We start from the raw sequence: 13,731 nt of genomic DNA on the forward strand, positions 1-13,731 counted from the left end.
ATGCCCCAAGTCCAGCAGAGTGGCGTCCTCCAGCCCCGGGTGAGGCTGTGTCCCAAGTCTAGGCAGTAACATGTGACGGGGATGCCCCGAGTCTAGACAGCCCAGACTCCAGGGAAGGTTGTGGCACTAGCTCTTGGTAAAGGATTGCCGCGATGCCCTAGCAGAGGGGCGTCCTAAGCCGCATTAAATTTTTTTTTGCATTTCCAGCTCTCTCTGTTGTGGACAGACCAAGACGTTACGGGAATAAAAATATAAGAGGCATTACAATCGACTGACCCAAGAGAAGTGCAACAAACTGAAGTTTCCCGAACAATGCCTACTAATAAGGCATGGTGCTCTACGTGCTCCATTCACCTTGACAGGATGAAATGGGCTCAAACACAATTAACCGACGAAGATTACGATGAACACGTCTGCCTTTCCCACGAAGATAACATAATATTCAGCTGCGAAAAGGGTGCAAGGCGGGCTCTCCAAAGATGGGGCTAGATTGTACCAGATCTGAGAGACGACGGACGCTGCCCGAATTTGTTCTTGTAACAGGGTGGGGTGGATCTCAGCGAGCATTCCCCATGCGGCAACCAAAAACCGGTTGTAAAGCTAAAAAAAATATGCGGAATTAAGGGGGGGGGGGGCAGGCCTATCTTTCGCTGCACCTACTGGAAGTCCAATAAACAATAAGTTGTACCTGTTGCTGGACTCATTAAAAGAAAATGTCTGCTGGCAGGCGGTAGTACCTGGAACCTATGTCGCATCGCCAGAAAAGACGCCAGAAAATCGCCAGAAAAGACGACCCTTGCCGTCATTTCCCCCAATTTGAGCTTTTGCAGTAAGGATCCCATAGCCGCGCGGCTCTTAGTCAGTTGACGCCAATTAAAAACGTGATCCTTTTCCTCCACTGCCCGAGCGGATTCACCTCCTCGAGCAGGTCAAGAAGCACAAGGGTACGCGCCTGCATCTGAACGGCGCGTTGGCCAAGTGAAGGCCCAGTGATGGCTTTTTCGTGTAAGAAGGTTGTCATACAGATGAGACATTACGATGCATCTAACACAGGGATGCACATTACAGCTTTCATTGGACGGTGTTATCACTATTAATTGTTTCCTTTCCCCTCTCCCGTTCACCTACATCAGTCACAGATTAAAACAAGATTATTTGTATGTCTTTGGGCTTACCATTGTCAGAACATCAAGTGCAAAGAAATGCAGGATGTTTTCGTGCTTTGTAAAAGCCAACCAAATGTCCCGATTTTTCCTTTCCTCTTGATTGTGTCCTCATTGCTTTCCCGAGCCAGTGCTCCCACAAAGCTTGCATGGACTTCAGATACCGTCTGGGACTTTGCTAATCAAAATGTGTCAATACATTGGTGTATCGGAGGGGAACTACCCGGCCTCAGAGTGGATTTGAGCTCAAACCAACCGGGTGAAAATTGTCGTCAACATGGTTGAAAATAGCACAGTTGAGTGCCACTTCAACGTACCGTTCAGCCTGGCTGTCGGCCTTATGAGCCAGCCGCCGAATAGCTTTGATGACGCAGGTGAGGTTAGCTAGGGCTTCTAGTCAATGCACGCTGTATGCTGTTGACGTTGGACTGGAGCGCGGTATGGTAGAATTTGTATTCGATGCGTTCTTGTGGGAAAACCTTCTTTCGTAAAATACATGTGGAGAGCTTTTTCGGTCAAAAATCGATACGCTCAAGCAAGAATAACCCCATAACCATCATCAGAGCCCACTGGGCAAGTACTGTGCCGCCAGGGACCACCTGCGCGCCATACGCGAGCCGGAACACCAGAAGCGCCGCCGCGCAGCTGCTGGGTACGAGTTCACGGAAGCCAATGCCCTGACTCACGAAAGGCTGACCAGGCACCCCGCCAGTGCAAGCCAGAGCACAGCCCCACAGCTGGAAGCATCAGGCGGGCACTGTGTTCGACACCACCCCCCCCCCCCCCCCCCCCGGCACCCGTCACCCGGCCCGCTTGGCTCCCAGCCAGCGTCGCACTGGGACGGCGCCTGACCGTGCCGGTTAACCCGCGTGCGGAGTCAACACGGGGCACCACCCGCAGGCGGGACAATTCAGGCCAAGGGGTGAGTGTAGTGGTGGTCGCCAAGGCTGACCCGCAAAGCGGTCTCCTCAGCATCCCATGGCCCCCTCATCGCCCTTGTGGGCACGACAGGGGCGCGGCAATCCTAATAAGACTGAAAGCTGAGGCCGAGGTGTTGCTAATCCTCACCTTGGCCAAAGTCAGGGGCCTTGAGGGAGGCACGTTTAGTCTGGCTACTCCCTTTGGCCGGAAGGAATGCTTTGCAATCTTCCCCAAGGAAAAGCAGGATCACTGGAGCACACCATCCCCCATCGAGGGAAGACGGTGCCTCAGGGGGGGGGGGGGTGGGGGGGGAGGGAAGTGGGCAAATAAGGTTGTGTCTTATATGACACTGATGACATATGTCATGCACGTTTCATGTGCTGATCTGAAATCAAGAAAAAATACCAAATGCAGATTGCACTGAAAAGAACTGTTCCACATTTTAATGGTGCGCGAACCGCGATAGGAACATGAACTGAGATGACAACATTTGAACATCGTAGGAGCCTCACGAGAACATCCTACTTAACTGGCATCTCGATCGGCGTAATCCAACAATAAAAAGCCACATTCGAAGGAAAACAATGAAATTTTGGAAAAATCGAAACATTGGAAACATTTGAAGGGAAGCATGAAAGACGTTGCGAGAGTCGATACTACCATTGTTCAGCCAAGCAGTAACCGGCGGACGTGATTGGTCCAGGTAGTAACCGGCGGATGTGATTGGTCCAGTCAGTAACCGGCGGACGTGATTGATCCGGTCATGAGCTTAAGTTTTGATTGCTATTGGCGAATGCGGCGCGCCGTGCAGTCTTGGTGCTGATAAAAAACAAAACAAAAAACAATGTGTGTCTCGCCAGCAGTGGTTTTCAAAGCTGGCATCTGAAATCCTCACCCACACAAGTTTTGCACCATATATATGTCACAATATGACAATTGGAATATTTTAGGTTCATGTATGCAAATACACAACATTGGCATGAATCTCCTTTACGGCATGTCGACAACAATGTGCTGGTAAAGCGTGGCGAGATAAATAATGGGATGGATTGCGGTGCAAAAGGCCAAAGTCATGAACACTAACGACACTTGAGAGACCTGAGATTCCGACAGTGAAAAACCAGAAAACATATTATTAGGTAGGTGTAAACACTTATGGTGTAGGGCACACGTAGCAACATTCACAAGTGGAATATACCTATGAAATTGACGGTACTAAGTACAAGTGTAGCAGTAAGTAGCAGTAATTATAGATCAACAAACACCATTATTACTCAGCAAGTACATAATCAGCACAAATTCACGCGTCAAGATCAGAGTCATGAAACGGGCTTTATTATTATAAACCTCACACAAAAATAAAAAAAGACGCTTTACCATCTCCCAAATGAGGCCTGATACTAACGCATGCGGCAGCACCTCCTTGAGTTATATAAGCTGCCTCCAGTGGGAGCATAATAACGGTATTTTAGCGCTAATAGCGGTGCCTATCACACGTACATCTGTGCGTACCTGACGTGCATGTAATACAACTGTGTTTGTTCGTTTCGTAAGTGATAAAACTGTACGCGTGTCTTTGATCTTTAAGCCACCAGTTTCAAAATGGGGTCATGACCAACTTATCCGTCCGCATAATTCCACAAGCCATTTTCACGATATATGGCACCCGCGTCACATTTCTCGCTCACAAAAGCATAGTTCTGCTTATGTCAGGTCAAACCAGTTGCCCTTTAGCCTCCCACAGCTCTCATATCATTTAGTTTATGCCGGGCCTCGACGGCCTCGGTGCCCATGATGAAGAGAGCTGTTAAAACCCCTGTGGTGCACCGCAATTGCTTGAAGTTTTCTCGAAATGCATGCCTACATTACAAAACCAAATGTCCTGAACATAGTGGATCTCTACAACTTTGACATTAAGCTAATCATTTCGATCTTCTCATATGCCTCTTTAGTCTCGAACATATACTACACGCGACATGATTAGCCCAAGCAGAGCACATCATCTGAGTGACTCACTTCCCCACGAACGGTCTGCGAGTTAGCCCAACTCGAACAACGCTGATGAGTCCTTTTTCGAGCATTAGCGGCGCTCAGAAACCGATTAAGAGGTCCATCAGCTCTGATTGTGTAGAGTAAAGAATTACGACGAACTCAATACATTCAAGTCGTGCGTGTTCCAGATCGGAGATTGAACATGAAAAGACAAACAGTTAAGTGGTATACGTCGCCACCACTAACACCTTTCTACGACGAGCAGCTTGTTCTAGATCAGGCATTGAACATGAAAAGACGAACTAACGCGGTGGTAAACACCGCAACCACTAACACCTCACTGCGGTGAACAAAGTCAGAGACCTGACCTTGGAGTGGTCAGAAGCCCTTTTAAGCATTGAACGCAGAGCAAACAAAATACAAATTTCAACTGGAAGTAGCCGCAACGAGAAGGGGAATGGCAATTGGCTCCCCGCTCATCGCCATGAAAGTTACGATTGATTTTCGTTGCGTTTCCCGGTGTTTGTGCTAAGTCATGTTCTCACTACAATAGATCGAACAAAAGCTTATGCAATAAATGATACGGGAGCTTAAATGCTGATTGGGAAAAAGCCATGCGAACAGCAGGCAATTATCAGGCGAATTCAACAAGACATCATCTTTAGGCTTTGGTTTGGTTTGGTGTTTAGAACAGACACGATTTAAGAAGGGTGCTCTGTGCTTTAGGAGGCTTACTTGGATGCTCAGTTAGTTGCAAGGCCGCCTTTACCAGTGACATATCACGGGGTCTACTAACGCACATGCTCAAACTTTCACCAATGCAAGTCTCGCTGAATGGTTCACACCGCCCGCTGCGCCAATCACAAATATGCATTTCTACTGGCGTCATGCATACCTATGAATGAACACATTCTGTGTGGCGGAACACATTCTGTGTGACCCCCACACTGGGTGTGTGCCAAAGGTCTTACTGTTGGTCTTCGGGGTAGGGTTTTCTCTCTGTCGGGCCCACTGCATCCCAGTTTTGAAGGTTCTGACAAGTATGAAAGTTCGGACAATATTAATAGCCTTGCTCCCAGCAAAATAGCCAGGAGAAGGGAGAATAGATGTTTATCTCTATAGATATTCAGACGTCTTTCATTCTATTTTCCTGTTTATTCTACGAGTGTCAAGGCTCTTAATACTGTCTTAAGCTATATGCGTAATGCTCCCCAAGGTTTAATAACTGGTTCCGAGCTTTAACCAGAGTATTCCTTTTATATATTTCCCAAAGGTGAAAGCCCCTTTAAATTCCTTCACGCCCCAGCTGTTACCCATACTGTTCAGGTCTTCGCAATACGAAACTTATCTTTTTTGTTAATCGAACGGATGGAGTAGAACCGTGGTGATGTTGCCATGTTGCAGGGAGAACCAATGCGATCAAAAAACTTGCATGCAGATGTCCAGCACATTTTCCGGACGAAATGTTGTAGAGCTGTTGTTGATGTTGCCAACAGACGCATGCATCAGTTATCATCGCCGTTTGCAAAGAAGATTCCTCGCACGCAGCGTGACGGCTGAGTCGAACCCGGTCGCTCTGGTTGAAGGACTTTGAATAGCTCAAGCGAGGCTCGCTCGGTCTACAACCTTGTTCGCAAAGAAGATCACCAGATTTACAGACCATCTTTCCAGAAAATAACCGTAAGACCACATCTTAAAGACACAACGGTAGTTCAAATAGGCTACCTCATGGAGTGGAAGAAGCGCGCATGACAGAGAGTAGCGCCCGAATTATCTAAACTGCAGACCTTGATGTTTTCATATGCCTTGGAGCCGGCGGCTCTAAGCCCCTTAACACAGCCACGATAAGCCCATTTTACACCGACGTTCTGATGTCGTCTGGAAGCAGGCCAGATGAGGGCGTAGGTTCAACTCCAGCGAATGGAATACGTTTTCTTTGTACACTGGTGCACACTCACCAGGGATGTTTCCTGTGTACATTGGTGCACATTCACCAGGGATATGTTTCCTGTGTACACTGGTGCACATTCACCAGGGATATGTTTCCTGTGTACACTGGTGACATCCACCAGGGATATGTTTCCTGTGTACATTGGTGCACATTCACCAGGGATATGTTTCCTGTGTACACTGGTGCACATTCACCAGGGATATGTTTCCTGTGTACATTGGTGCGCATCCACCAGGGATATGTTTCCTGTGTACATTGGTGCACATTCACCAGGGATATGTTTCCTGTGTACACTGGTGCACATCCACCAGGGATATGTTTCCTGTGTACATTGGTGCGCATTCACCAGGGATGTGTTTCCTGTGTACACTGGTGCACATCCACCAGGGATATGTTTCCTGTGTACACTGGTGCACATCCACCAGGGATGTGTTTCCTGTGTACACTGGTGCACATCCACCAGGGATATGTTTCCTGTGTACACTGGTGACATCCACCAGGGATATGTTTCCTGTGTACACTGGTGCACATTCACCAGGGATACGTTTCCTGTGTACACTGGTGCACATCCACCAGTTTCGTCTGCCTCCTCCCATTGCACAGCGTCAAGGGTGATGCAGCCTTCTACAGCAAATATTGAAAAGCTGGCCTAAGCCGAAGAGGCGATCCAAACTTTTGCAGCACACCAGCTGACCTGTGAGGCCACCCAAACGAGTTTAAACTACGCTTCGTTCCGTCTCTGCGTGGCTTGGCGCATGTTCACAGGATAAAGCTGGTCTAAACATGGCACAGCAATGGCGATGCGGTGCTTTCACCATTTACGCCCGAAAGATGATGCAAGGCTGCCTGAGGTCATTTCATGGCGTCTAGCGTCTTTGAACGTGACTTGGATTGCCTTTGACCGACCGTAGATTACATCGCACGAACCATACTGAAGCACGTCAATGGTTTGAGCCTGCAAGTAACACCCTAAGTCGTTTGTCGACTTGACCTTGTGTGACCTTTGCGCCATATGACCAGTGCAACATCACATACGTACCTCAGCTGCTTTAGTTCCTTGATGTAGCCTTTTGATGATAGTTGTCACGTAATGTACAAGATTTGGCCTCATACAACGTTCACCACGGTTGGATCGGGGAAACTCTACAAGCATTCATGGCACGAGATCCAAAACCGTAGACCTGATATGGTAGGAGTTTGAGCAACGCAGATTTCTTGCAATTAAGCCGTTGAATTAGGAAGGCAAAACTGCACCATGGCGCACTGAATTGTTCTGAAAGTACCACCGTAAACCAAGGAGGGCATACTACCTCTTGCATACCAGGGGCCAGAAATATCTTGATATACGAAGAATGATATTGATCGGTCTTTTCTTTGTTGTAACTGAATTCCTCTGTAATATGGAACCGACTCTGAAACTTAGAATCTTTTCGTAAGCAACAAGATTTCCACGTATTAACATCGGAGCTTCCTGTATTGTCTACAGACAGCTCCAGTCAGGGTTTTGGGTTGATCGTAGGGCAAATGATGAGCTGCTCACTGCGGGCGTCACGTCAGCGGTCCTTTTACCACACCTGGCCAATGTTTGAACTGAGATGTGGCACAATCTTATACACCAAGCTTGGTTGCCGCACGGAGCATGTGGGCCGCTGTGGAAACGAAACGATGTTGTTGGTGAAGGTTATCAAATGTTTCCAATGGTGAAACGCATGCAAGCGTCACATGTTGCATAAATACACCAGGCGATTAGATCGGTGTAATGATAACGGGCCATTTTGTCCAACTCAGCTGAGAAGATCAGTGATTTTCGTTTCCTTTTTTCTGACTGTCAGTGTGGCACACTCTATGGAAACAAAATTTCAGGGCATGTATATATATATATATATATATATATATATATACGTATATATATGTATATGTATCTGTTCATATCCATATGTATGTATATATATATATATATATATATATATATATATATATATGTCAAATTATTTTCTTTTCTTAATGTGACGTAGACATTTTGTAACTTGAAAATTGCTGCGCAGTGCCATATCTTAGATATAATCTGTGTCTAAGACTGCAGTGTCTGAATTAAAACGTTATACCTTCCCATAGTTTTAAAGTTCAAATGTCTTGTTTTTGCTGTTCTCATCTAGGAAATATTTAAGATATAATGTTGCACTCATTATGAAGTTGTTCGTTAGCTTATACCGTTACGTAAGTCGCTCAAATATTGAGTGTGACGAGCAATGGAAACACGCTGTGGCACTACTGATCTGTGACGTAAGCACTGATCTGGCATATTTTTTAGTATATTTATGTCATCTGCTAGATAACATCCGGATGGAACCAACTAAATTTGGAAGCATTTGGTGGCGTAGCCTGCTCATACAGGAAAACGTCCATGTTCCGACATATGGTCTACACGAGCTCACACTGAAGGCTTTTGAGAGTGCTTTGCGTGCCATCTGGCTGGTACGTTTTGGTGTAAATAATTCAGTCTTCACGATCCTGTCACCAAGTAGCTCACATTATGATCATTTTTGTCACCTATCATATCCGCTAAGTTGCAGCCTTTTTCACCACTGAATACACCATTTCTGGCCTTAGAAAACATTGCGCAGGTCACGCAGCCCCGGTTAGCAGTGCAAATGTGTTTTTCATTAGAGTACTTTCTGCATTTCACCTAAGATTAGCTCAGATGACCTGGATGTCGGTCTGTAATGATATTTTGTGTTTCGAATGCGTTTGTCCTACAGTTACACCTTATAACATCAATATCGAAGCACATCGTGAAAAAGCATTGTTATTTGCACAATGGTCGCGTCTGAGTGCTTCGCAGATGACACCCGAACAGGAACTACATAGATGGTGTAGCGACAGGAACTACCGGGAAGTAGTGTCGCCTCACTGCACGGCCGCTGGTGTAGTTTAGTGAACCCTTTTGCTTCGGGGTCAGACGACGTGGCGAGTGGCGTGAGGTTTGACGTGCGCCGCTGGAAGCCGCTTGTTTCATCCATGGCGATGATAGGAACAGCTTTGAAACAAAAAGTATGTGGGAGAAAATGCAAATGTCTCAAAGTCCTTTTTCCGCCGTCGATGACAAGTATTGTTCTTACAGGTTTCTGGTAGACCAACATTGAACGGTGACCTGATCCAGCCTGACCTTTGAGGAGAACATAAATGGTCTGAATGATCTTCCCACAGTCTTAACGGTTATCTACATGCCTTCAATATCCGTCTTGACGTCTAAGCATAGGTTTTGAATACATCTTTTGGACCACCGTTTTTTTGCCTTTCGTGGCCTCTCATGGCCTCATATTTGGCTTAAGGCAACGCAATTTTCATACATTCGTCACGCTTTGACTGAACCTTTACAACAGTGTCTATTTTTCTCATGCTACGTCTGAAAGTTAGATATTCCAGGTGGGAATGCAACTTCCCCGGTCGGGTGCGGCTGTCTTGGAACCCTGGCCGGGCGCAGGTTAAGTCTGAAACCGTCGTTATTTCCTATTACCCCGTTAACACGGGCTGCCGAGGTTAGTTTCAGTTTAGACTGGATTTGATTACCTGACTGTGGACCCCTGGCCAAGGTGTATTTTTGTGGGCAGCGCCGGCTTTACGTCGGATTAACACACGCTCCGGGGGGTGTCAAATTGACCCCGCCAATGTTTTTCCAGAATGGTTTCCGAACGGCGCGGTGTAGCGGTGCTAAATTTTGCATAGCTGCAGACAGCTGAATCATGGATCGTGTGATATAACAAATTGAGATATACCTTGTAAGGTCACTGACCTAAGGCAGATCAAAGCCAGGCTATGGTTTCGGCGAAGTCAACTTCTAGGGAAATCGTTCAATCTGATGCAACAACGTAGTGTTAGACGAGGCCATACATCTCTGAGATGCTTTCTTAGGCAACACATATATTGAATGAGCCAATTACATTGACATAAGGTCGGGTATAAAGGTCAGACCAAGGTCAAAACCAACCTGTTTTATCACTCATTTCGAATGTATTGAAAGTAGGAACCGCATTGTACATCTTCCATGGACTTCTTAGAGGTCTGAATAGGCCATTGACCTAAAATAACCTAGGTCGACATTTTGTTTTTGGCAGCATACTGCCCAGCGTAATCATTGCGCTTATTCAAGTGCAAAACTCAGAGCAGCCTGGTGTGATTTAAGTCACCATGACCTCCAAAAGGTCAAACAAGGTCATTGACCTTAAATGGGCATGTGACTTTTAACCTAAAAACAGTTATCCAGGTTCTGGGGGCACTTTGGAGACCAGCCTGGAATTTGACATTATTTGACCTTATTTAACCTGAAGGTCATGATCTAGGAGCCTCAAACTTTGATCTAAGTGAGTTCATGTACAGGTCAACATACCCTGTAAATTTGGTGTTTCTAGCTCTCTTAGTTCCCGAGATCTCGGGGCGGTCAAACTGATCCCCCACCCGAACGAAGGATATCTAGCCGGCCACCCAGGCGCGTGTTAATAGTCGCCGTCTGCAGCCCGAACTTAGGAAGTTCAAGTCGAGAAACAGATTATGGGGATAAATTGCGTTTATGAGACAAATGGTCGCAGTTCCGCGGTTACCTTACAGGTAACACCAGAGAGCGTTGTGGTTTGTGCGGGGACCGTGACCAGAAGAATATGTGAGAAAATGAACCCTGCGAGAACAAGAATTTGTGCCGGATTTGTAAAATTTACAGCTCTCCAGCATGGTGCGCTCCACCTCTGGCGTGGCGTTCGTTTCGTCATCTTTCTAGCTCTCTTTTTTCCATCTCCAACCGTCTTAGACAAAAAATCCTTACTAACTGCGATAGAACTGCCGACAGAGGGAGACTTTACTGGCCGAAAGATTGTGTACTTCCTGACAGACCGATCGGGGACGACAGTACGGGCAACCCTTCTATTCATGATACCAATGCTTCGCCTAAATCCTTCCATCGGTGGTTCATTCCAGCCTTTCCCGCCTACAGATTTTTCAGACCACCCACATCACATTAATACCAGTCTGCACAGAGTGTTGAACGTGAGCGAAGGAGTGGCCGGGCAAATCAGTCACACATCCAATGCACAACTTTGGCGGCTTCAGTTGCGTACCTACGGATTACCACAGATTATTGGTGGACCAGATATGCAGAACGGATTACCGGTTGAGACCACTGTCGCTGTAGATTGTAACGTTAACGATTTAACACCACTCTGGCGGTTGACAGCTGCGGTGGCTCAAACCGGGCCGCTGCTGCCATCATCGACGCCCTCCAACAAGACAGCAGAGACGGAATGGCTACTTGATTTCAAACTGTCGTAGATTCTGAGAAGATTTGGTGCGCAAGAGACGAGGCGAGAAAGGAGACGGCTTGTCAACATCCTGAATCAATGCACGAGTCAGGTTTGACCATCCTCTACTCCGACGGCGGCGAAGGCAGGAGCTACATGAGCCACACGAAGCCACGCGAATGCCATTCAAAAACACGTGGTTGTCATCGCTGAGCCAGGCAGCCACTACGTGACTCTTTTTACGTCCGTGTTTGGCCGCGCCCTGCAACTTGCTCAATGAGTTACATTCCGTGAGCCTGCAAATGCGACGGGTCACATCAATGTGCTCGGCTGCGATGACACGGCTGTCAATACCGAGACGATAGGTGGCGTGCTTCCGGCTGTTTGAGCTTGCCACCGTGTCACCCGTACACTGGTTTACCTGCCAGCGTGCACGACAACGAGCCGAACCTCCTCCATCTTCTGCTGAGCCTGAACGGCACGACAACGGGATCGAATTTCTTCTGAACCCCATCGGCAAGACCATGCGCCGGAGAGGTCTGAGACAGGGACGTGGTGGCATTCAAGCCTAGGTCGGGCACGAACCATCGGACCATTAACCATGTCAGGCAAATATGAAAACGCATTACCTTCGAATTCATAGCATTGAGTGTTTAAACTTGCCAATTATCAACTGATATTTCAGCGCTCCACTGTTAAGCATTTACTTATTATCATACTTTGTGCCGTAGTATGTCGCATCATTTGCTCGTTGGGTCATGCTCACTAGCATTGTTGTCTATATGCATTCCGTCACATTTAAAGACTATGGGATATAGACAAAAATTACATACCATTGCATTATTTTCATAGATTCGCCGTTGCTTTCAAATGATGACACTCGCCGCTCGCTGCTCCCAGTTTACATCTCTACCGAGACCTCCAGCAGCGCTCTCAAGGATCTCGTCCACTGCGTGCGGCTATTATGTGCCGGTATGGTCCGCCATCCGGCAGAACAGCACCTGCGACCTTGGCTTACGCAACTTGTTCCGGAGCATCATGCTGCTCCGTAAGCTGCCGCAGCACACACAGGCCACGGTGCAGCCAGTCCTCCAGCGTAACGGGTACTAGGTCCGTCCGGAACAGCTGCTGCTGGACTTGGTGTGGGATGAGAACCGCGTGTTCCACGAACAGGCGGCCCCGATCGTCGCGCCGCTCATGAACATCAAACCAAAGGTCTTCTTCAGCCCAGGGTCTTCGCCATCTCAGCGATAAACTTCGAGGCCGTGAGGCACACCGAACTGATCCCCTGGCACGGACCAGTCACACAGCTCCAATGCGAAACCTCTGCGACTGCGAGCTGCGGAACAAAGTGCGGGCCCGCTGGCCATCTCGCCCTGTCTGGTTCACACCAGGAGTGCGACTAACGCCGCACTGCCGAGGACGTCGGGGTTGGAGCTGAAACTTCGGCATATGTGGAGCCCAGCTCCGACGGTCTTTCTGCTACCGTGCGATCTCCACCAACACGTTTCGGGTTTCCAGTCTGTGAGCAGCTGCTGTTTGGGCCGGTGCATCGAATACGCAGGCTTGGTCAGGAGCAAGATGTGCATGGAGTCACCCTATCACCCCCCCCCCCCTCTCCACGCCCCTGATACAGGCTGCAGAACTCACCATATATATCCAGTTGTACACCACACAAGATATTCTGAGTCATATCCTATACGTAGTTTTGTTTGCATCACGTGAGTTGTCTCAGAGAAGTGTAAGTCTCAAGCAGTACTAACCAACATACTCGCATAACGAGTTCACACTCCACAGGACATAAAGTCTCCGTCATATGACAACCAATCGGACGATTCTGATCCGCATATTACACCTTAGACCGGGACGAAAAACCTTCGCAAGCAATCGTGAAACGGAAAAGCGTGGAACTGGCGTTGAACACTTCATGTACCTGGCAGGCCAGGTTAGGACGGTCGCATTGCCCGGTTCGCACTTGTCCGGCTGGCGGTCCGTGCCGCGTAGGTGATGAGGCCGAGGGAGCCGGAGGTCAGCGGCGACGCCTCAGCTAGGGAGGCGCCACAGCCGTTTGTCCATTCGCGTCAGGCGGTGCCGGCCGGCGCCGTTAGCGTCCATAAGCGGCTGGCGCGGGCAATAAGGAGCCGGGCCGCCGCGAATACCGAGGCCGCGGGAGGGGGGGGGGGGGGGGGGCGCCGCGGGCACCGCCGAGACGGGACCGTCTGGGCAGAGGAAGGTCAGGCGACGGCGGGCTCTGAGGACGGGCAGGGGACGGGGAGATCAGGAGATGGGGAGGGAGGTCAGGGGACAGGGCACCGAGGTTAGGGGACGGGATCAGGCGACGGAGAGGTCAGGGGCAGCAAGGTCAGAGAACGGGATGCAGCTGATGGAGAGGTCAGGGGACAGGAAGGTCAGGTGA

The sequence above is a fragment of the Pollicipes pollicipes genome, unplaced genomic scaffold, assembly GCF_011947565.3.
Source record: "Pollicipes pollicipes isolate AB1234 unplaced genomic scaffold, Ppol_2.1 Scaffold_6686;HRSCAF=7923_pilon_pilon_pilon, whole genome shotgun sequence".
Classification (NCBI taxonomy): domain Eukaryota; kingdom Metazoa; phylum Arthropoda; class Thecostraca; order Pollicipedomorpha; family Pollicipedidae; genus Pollicipes; species Pollicipes pollicipes.